The sequence below is a fragment of the Mandrillus leucophaeus genome, unplaced genomic scaffold, assembly GCF_000951045.1.
Source record: "Mandrillus leucophaeus isolate KB7577 unplaced genomic scaffold, Mleu.le_1.0 Scaffold1630, whole genome shotgun sequence".
In the NCBI taxonomy this organism is placed as follows: Eukaryota; Metazoa; Chordata; class Mammalia; order Primates; family Cercopithecidae; genus Mandrillus; species Mandrillus leucophaeus.
The window spans coordinates 33,023-41,486 of NW_012101622.1; the positions used below are offsets into that span (position 1 = coordinate 33,023).

Genomic DNA, 8,464 nt, shown 5'->3' on the forward strand with positions numbered 1-8,464 from the left:
TTAACTCCATGCTTCTTAGCCTAGTGGCAGGGGTGAGGGAGTGAGGATATCTCTGATGTTCTGAGGGAGCCTCACACTTAGCACTGTTAATTGGGGTGTGGGGTCACTTCAAAGAGTTTCCTGCCCCTCCTGTAGATGCAATGCCAGGACAAAAGCACATTGCTGTATCTCCCCCAGTGGTACAGATGCTCCTTGTCCATGTTCCTAGCTTCCAGTTGAAGTGGGTCTGCAACAGTGCCCGGTAACTTAACACTTTAATTTCTTTATGAGAGATGTATCTGTGCAGAGATGTGTGTGTTGGCCTTGTTTTTCCACACTCAGCTGTGGTGAGTTTTTCCACAGTGTCCACTGGATCAGGTTTGGATGCTCTTTCTCTGCAGATTAGGCCTTGTGTCATATAGGGGAGGTGGGAGAAGCATGTCTCCAGAGTTGTAGCAGTAGATGGGATAGTGGTCTCTCCCCATCAGCACTGTGGGGAAAACATTCTCGGGATTCTACCCCTTCTTCTCTAACAGACCTTGGAGGGTTCCTAGAAATAATATACACAAAAATGTAAACTCTATGTCTGTAGACTCCAGGGTTTCTCATTCTCCTCACCTACCCACACACCAGCCACCAGAAACTAGTTCAAATGTTCTGGCGTAATTATACCAGTTCACATGGTCTTCAGGGTGCACTCCTGCATGCCCTGATATTGAGTTTGTTGTCTTCCCCTGTGACCTCAGTTCTCTAAAGGGCTCAGGAAGAACCGACCATTCATTTGTAGCTTCTCTAGCGTTTTTGCTTGTTTTGTTAATGTGTAGGAGCAACTCTTTTTGTCTGGTCTCTACATTTACAATCTTAATTCAGAAACTAATATTTTCAGATACATTTCTTTCCTATCATACCTTTAGTGCTCCTCTGCCTATGCTACTTGTTCTTCAGTAATTTTATATTGTATGTCTTTATCTCTCTATTTTAAAATCAGGTTTAATTCCTTCTAATTAATTAACTAATTAACAACTTTTCTATTTTCTTTCATTTATTCTCCTATGTGACTTTATTCTGAGACATTTAAAGTATTGTTGTGCGTTTCATTGACATTTGTCTTTGACCACTGCACCTATCACTTCAGCCCTCATTACCTGAAGCCAGATTTACTCTTAACATGTATTAATTTTACTATTCAATAAATATTAGGTCATGATGAACTGTATATATTGTTGCAGTTGTAGGCTTTGTGGACCTAAATAGACAATAAACTAAATAAAAACTAAATAAAAGCCAAATTATATGGCCTCGAGGGGTATAATTTTTTATTAATGTTTTGGTTAATGAAAACATTCTTGTCTTTCCGTGATTTGCAACCTTGAGTGATTTCCTTGAAATAGGAACCAGAGTTGAAACTGAAGTAGTAGGTGTTGGTGAGATTTTGGTGGCTAGGAACATCAGGCTTATTTTATAACTGAAAGAGAAATTAGAACATGTCACCAGTTCCATATGATCACAATGCATTTGGAATAATCACCGTGGCCATCCATGACTGCTGTATTTTGAGAGAGAAGAATTGGAAATAAAATGACCAAGCATAAAGCTGACCCGATCTAACTTACATCTTCGTCTTTAGCACATATCTGTAATATTCATATAGGCAGTGTATAAATAACTTGTCAGAATTATTATTTATGTGCAGGTTCTTCTTTAATTTTCAGGGTTTTGTTTCTTCAGTAGTTGAGTGTGGTACTAAGCAAAAGGGGCTTGCTATGTAATGTACTAGAAACTAACACTTTTACACTGTTTTTTTTTTTTTTTAAACTTTTTATTATAATTTTTAAACAAAAATTTTAATTTTTTTTAAATGTCAGTATCATTTGGGTACAAGTGATTTTTGGTTACATTAATGAATTATATAGTGTTGAATTCTGAGATTTTAGAGCACTTGTCACCTGAGTAGTATATATTGTACCCAACAGCAAGTTTTTTCATCCCTCATCCACCTGCCACCCTCATGTCTGAGTCTCCAAAGTCCATTATATCACCCTGCATGCCTTTGCATACGCATGGCTTAGCTCCCACTTATAAGTGAGAACATATGGTATTTGATTTTTAATTCCTGAGTTATTTCACGTAGAATAATGGCCTCCAGCTTCATTGAAGTTGCTGCAAAAGACATTATTTCATTCCTGACGTGCTGACCTTGGGTTTACTGGACACATCTCAGAGATAGAGCAGGGGATGAGTGCAAGACCCCTCTAAGGCACTCCCCCACATCCTATCACTCCTGCTCTCAAAGGACCCCTGAAGGGCACTGAAGGGTTTGGACTTCTCAGTGCAAGCCAACACCCACACCTGCGAATACCGACAGCCCCAGAGAGAAGCAGGGGCTCTTGAATCCTGAGCGTCCCTCCAAGGAGGTCAGGAGAACAAGCCTTAAGCCAGAGAGTGAAGAGAATCAGTGTCTCGGACCCAGAGAGGATTCAGGGAAAGGGCACAGGAGGGACCCCAGTCCAGAGCCAGACAGAGTTCAGCTGAATGTGGGAACTCATGCCATGGAATGCATGGCCCTGGATGACTGAAGAGCCCAGTGCCCAGGGGCGTCTCACCCACTGTGCATACAGGCCCTTATATTAGGTGGCAATGGGGCCAGGTGACAGTTAAGGCCTCTCCCACCTGAGTTCTGGACCAGGGTTCAAGCCCAGGCCAAGCAGCCCTGGGGTAAGGGCACGAGGCAGAGAGTCCCAAGCCAAGCTGAACACTGGGGTGCTGTCCCTGGAGCAGCCTGGGGTACCCTGACAGCACCTATGCCCCAGTCTGCACACACCCCTTGCTCTGAAATTAACAGCCTGCAGGGGTGTCCTCAGTATCAGAACTAGTGGGCCACACAAAGCCCTGGAGGACCCTACAAACCCAGGTCCATGGGGGGCAGCCCTGTAAGGGCCAGATGGGCTGGGTGGAAAAACTGACCACACAGAGACCGTCTCCAAGGGGGGATGGGCTGGCCCTCCCAGGACCACGAACTCATCTCCAGAAGCCCATGAAGTCATCCCCACCTTCACCTGACTGGGCTGTCCCTGACGCTAAGGCCCGGCAGCATGAAGGGAATTCCATATAAATCAGGGCAGTAGGCTGCTCTCTGGCGGCACTGGGGGCTCAGGGTCTGGCCAGCCTGTCCCTGGTTCAGTACACATACCTGGAAATCAGGGTTTTCTCCTCTGCTCTTAGCATCTCCTGGGTAAACCAATAATTACCCTCCCTCATGTCTCAAAATTCACATCCATGTAAAAGGCGCTGGTGAGGGTGACATTTCCAGGAAGCCACAGCCCATGTCACCCCCATGCAAAGCTGTGACCTTGTCCGCGGGCAGGCCAGGCGGCAGAGTTCTCCCAAAAGCGGGTGAACTGGCGCTCTGGCTGGAGAAAACAGAGGGCAGCAGCACAATGAACAGCGTCTGGGACCTCAAGCCTACAGCAGCTTAGGAAAGCAGGAGGCCCCCTGGGCAGGAGGAGGCTTGATGCTCTGGAGGGAAACCGAACTGAGTAGCCGGAGGTGGGGTGAGCCTGAGACCCGACCGATTATGGCAAAGGCGAGGTGCACTTTGCAGCATCACACTCTCCTTACTGCCCAGCCCAGACCTGCTCTTCAAGTCTCTCTGGACTCACTCCCCTTGGCCAGGAGTGGCACAGATTCACTGGTTAGCAAGGCTTTGGAAACAGAGGTCAACACTGCCCTGCCCCTCGCTGCAGGGCTGCGCAACAGCCCTGAACTTTGCGCATGCTGGGATTGTAGTCCCACAGCTCTGCGACCAATGGCCAGAAGCAGCTAACATACTATTATCAGCATGCCCGGCAGGAGCGCACCGCGCTGCCCCTCCTTCAAGGTACCAGCATCATCCCCACTCCCAGTACAATCTACTGGGATTGTAGTTCCGCAGCTCTGCCATCAATGGCCAGAAGCAGTTTAAAAACTGTTCCTCCCAGCATGCCCGGCGAGGCGCGCATGGCGCTGCCCCTCCCTTAGGGTACCGCACCACCCTGACTCCTGTTGCACGGTGGGATTGTAGTCTGGTAGCCCTTCGACCAACGGCCGGAAGCAGCTAAGACACTACTCCTCTTAGCAAGCCTGGCGAGGCGCGCACCGCCGATGTACCTCCCTCAAGGTATCCGTACCTCCCTCAACGTATCCGCACCATCCTCTCTCTCATTGCATGAGGAGATTGTAGTCCCGCAGCCCTGCGACCAGCGGACGGAAGCAGCTAAGATGCTACTGTTCCCAGCATGCCCGGCGAGGCGCGCACCACACAGGCCCTCCCTCAAGGTCACCACCTACACTCCCGTTGCATGCTGGGATTGTAGTCCTGCAGCCCTGCGACTAACAGCTGGAAGCACCTAAGACACTACCCTAGTCAGCATGCCCGGCAGGAGCGCACCACGCTGTGTCTCCCTCCTGGGATCCGCACTGCCCTACAATCCTGGTTTGTGCCGAGATTGTAGTCCTGCAGGCCTACAACTAACAGGCTGGGTACGGATAAGAGACTACAGCTCCCCGCATCCCAAGCAAAAGTCCCCCCTCTACCGAGCGCCTCCACGCGTCCACTGCGGTTCCGCAGTGCCAAGGGGAGCTTGGCTGTTCACAGGCCTCTCTTGCCAGAGAGAAGATAGCTTGGCCGGGCGGCTGATTTCACCTGGTAAATCTGACACTGTGTCTCCCCAGCTTGTCAGCTTCATGACTTGTGCCCAAAGTTTGATTTCTTGCAGACCAGGTAAAAGCCAAGAGGCTCTCAGAGGCGCCTCAGCAGGGTTGCCATTGGAACCGGCGTCCTCCAGTAGCTGGGATCTCCCCGCCCCTTCCCCATGAGAGGCCACGCCTTTCTTCCCCGCCCTTCTTATTGCCCCTCCCTTTGCCACACGCCTTCAGACATGCGCAGTGCTGCCCCTTTCTATGGGCGGGACCGACAGCCCGCGGGCCAGACAGTTCTTGGGCTTGTTTGAAATGAGTCCAGCGGGAAGCTCCCTCCTGAGTATCTGAAACTGTCAGTTCACTGCCTCATGTGAAAGTACCCAGTCCCTGGTAACCTGGCACTTCCCTTTTAAAAGCCACCTTTTCTCTATCTCTCTGGCCTGCCACGATTCTTCCTGTGCTCCATAGGAGGACCCATTGGACCCCCGGGCTGGCTGCAGGGCCCACACCTGGGTCAGGCCTTGCACAGGGACGCTCCTGCCACTGTAATAAAGCGTGCCTACACGCTTCTGAAACTGGTGTAGGCACAACCTCACTTCTGTGAAAGCAGACGCAGCAGGACAGAATCTCCGTGGACATCTGTCTGGAGGAGCAATTTTACTGCGACGTCTTAAAGAAACAAATTTAATTGATTTCCAAGGTAAGAAATTAAACCTTGAAAACTAGACTAAAAAAGTCATCTGTCCTTGACAAGTCAGACTTTCTCCAAGAAGAAAACTAAGAAGAGCATATTTTCCGTTATTATAGTGAAAATGAGAAATCACAGCAATATCCTGGAAAATCTTGCTCTGCCAGTTTTCTAAATCACAATAGGGCCTCGATATGGTTTTATTTGTTTTTGTTTTTGTTTTGGAGTGTGAATATAAAAATTTGCGGTTTTGACCAAGTTTTTAACTTTTCAGCTATTAGTGGTTTATTTGTTTTTGTATTTAATTTTTCTGTCTCTCCCTCTGTCTCAAACTCAATCATTTTACAGGTCTCTAAGGCTCTTTTCATTTTCTTTAAACTTGTTTCAGTCTTCAGATTGGATAGTTTCTATTGTTGTCTTCTGTTTCTACTCTGTTTATAAACTAAAAGTTCTTTTTATTTTATTATCTTCTATTTTACTCTTTTTATAATTTCCATGTCTCTGCTGAGACTCTACATGAGTTAATTCATTATGAGAACATTTTCCTTTACCACCATGAACGTACTTATAATAGCTGCCCTGAAATACTTGTCTACATCATCTTGGACATCTTAGAAATAGCTCTGCTGCCTGCTTTTTATCTTGTGTATAGTTTGCATGTTCACATTTCTTCACACATTTTATGAATTTTAATATTGTGTAATATAAATTATAAATAGTAGTTATAGAGACTCTAAATTCTGTTGTATTCTTTGGAAGAGCATTGTTATTATTTGAAGAGGGGGTAAATGTGGCTGAATTCAAACTGAAATAACTATCTTCCCTACAGTGGGAAAGGTTGAAATCCTCATTCAGTTACACACACATATGTATAGATGAGTGTTTCTATGTAACTATATATAATATTGTATCCAGATTGTATCATTGTTACCTGTGAGAGTGTTAGCTTAATAAGCGAATAAGCTAATCCAGTATTACTGAAACCAGAACTTCAGTTTTGTTTTCTTATTGGATTTTATATAAATGAGAGTATATACTATGGATAGTTTTACACCTACTTTCTTTTTTTGTTGTTTTTTGTTTTTTGAGACAGTCTCATTCTGTCGCCAGGCTGTAGTACAGTGGCCTATCTCGGCTCACCGCAACCTCCACCTCCTGGGTTGAAACGATTCTTATGCGTCAGCCTCCCAAGTATCTGGGACTACAGGCATGCGCCACCATGCCCAGCTGATTTTTGTATTTTTAGTAAAGAAGAGATTTCACCATTTTGACCAGGATGGTCTCGATTTCTTGACCTCGTTATCTGCCCGCCTCTGCCTCCCAAAGTGCTGGCATTACAGGCGTGAGCCACCACACCCAGCCACATCTACTTTTTTAAAATATGTCATTATATTTGTGATATTGTCATGATGTTTTCTACCTATATTTTATTCAAAAATTTTATACTTTAAGTTCTTACCTTTAGGTCTTTGATGCATTTTTATTTGTTTACGGTGTAGGGCAAAGGTTCAACTTCATCCTTTTGCATGTAGTTATCAACTTTTCCCAGCACCAATTGTTATTAAGACAGTCCGATGCCCATTGAATGGTCTTTGTATCCCCATCAAAAATTATTTGACCATATACTGCTTTATACTGTTCCAGTGCCCATATGTCTGTCTCTTTGCCAATACCACACTATTTTGGAACTTTGTATTAAGCTTTGGAATGAGTAAGTGTAAATTTTGTAACATTGGTCTTCTTTTTCAAGATAATTTTGACTCTTCGGAGTCCCTTGAGATTCCATATGAAATTTAGGTAGGATTTTTCTATTTCTGCAAAATAGAATTTTTTGCTTTTTTGGTTACTCCCCACGTATTTTATTCTTTTCAATGCTATTGTAAATGTGCTTGTTTGCTTAAGTTTGTTTTCTAATTATTCATTATTACTATATAGAAACACAAGTTATATCTGCGTGTTAATTTTGTATGCTGCTACTATGCTGAATTTATTAGTTGTAATAATTGTTGTGTGGATCTGTGAAATCTGTAGAGTTTTCCACAAAGAATTATATTATCTGTAGGCTAGGGTAATTTTACCTCTACCTTTCCAATTTGGATACAGTTTGTTTCTTTTTAATTCTTAATTACTCTGACTAGAGCTTCCAACACTATGTGGAATAGAAATGGCAAAAGCAGACACCTTTGCCTTGTTCCTGAGATTAGAGCAGAAGCTTTTTGTCTTTCACCTTGGAGTACATTGTTTGCTGTGGTTTTTCAAAGTGTAGATTTCACAACGGTAGTGTTTTAGTTTTAAAATTCCTACCTTTCTGAGTGTTTTCACCCTGAAGAGATTTTGGATTTTATAAAATACTCTTCTCTGCATCCATGAGGTGATCAATGTTTCTTTTATTTTTTTAATGTGTACGCATTGATCAATTTTTATACCTTAAAAAATTCATGTTGTAAGACACCCTTGCATTCTAAGAATAAATGCCACTTGGTCATGGTGAGATCATCTTTCTAATATGCTGCTGAATTTTATTTGCTAGAATTTCATTGAGTTTTGCATCTGTCTTCACAAGGGATAATTAATCTGTAGTTTTCTGTAGTTTCTTTTTCTGGCTTTGATACAGGGTAATGCTGAGATTGTGGGATGAGTTTGGAACTGCTCTGCTTTTCAATTTTTTGGAAGCGTTTGAAAAAGATTTTCAGTCTTTCAAAATGTTTGGTAGAATTAACTACTGAAGCCATCAGAACAAGGGCTTTTCTTTATCAGCAGGTTTTTGATTTTTGATTTGATTTCCTTATAAGTTATAGATAAATTCAGATTTTCTGTTCTTGGTAATCAAGTCTTGCTAGGTTTTTTATACCTAGAAATTTGTCCATTTCATCTAGATTATTCATTTTGTTGTCATATGGTTGTTCACAGTACACTCTTTAAAACATTTTATTTCTTAGAATCAGGCAGGCAGTTCATGAGATCAGGAAATCGAGACCATCCTGGCCAATATGGTGAAACCCCGTCTTTACTAAAAATACAAAAATCAGCTGGGCATGGTGGTGCACACTTGTAATCCCAGCTACTTGGGAGGCTGAGGCAGGAGAATCGCTTGAACCTGGGAGGCGGAGGTTGCAGTGA

The 8,464-nt window shown here is 43.9% G+C and overlaps 2 long non-coding RNA genes across 4 annotated transcripts in view; one reads left to right on the forward strand and one right to left on the reverse strand.

Moving 5' to 3' along the window:
- Positions 1 to 4: 4 nt before the first annotated feature.
- LOC105536835 lies at positions 5 to 4,911 on the reverse strand. Its single transcript, XR_001005629.1, has 2 exons — positions 4,146 to 4,911; positions 5 to 529 (listed from the first exon to the last, which is right to left on the reverse strand). It is a non-coding gene; the product is annotated as an uncharacterized LOC105536835 (long non-coding RNA).
- LOC105536834 overlaps positions 4,279 to 8,464 on the forward strand; it is a 30,635-nt gene continuing 26,449 nt past the window's right edge. For all 3 annotated transcript variants that reach the window (XR_001005626.1, XR_001005628.1, XR_001005627.1), the window contains exons 1-2: positions 4,279 to 4,738; positions 5,125 to 5,356. This is a non-coding gene — a long non-coding RNA (uncharacterized LOC105536834). The remainder of the gene's footprint in view (positions 4,739 to 5,124; positions 5,357 to 8,464) is intronic.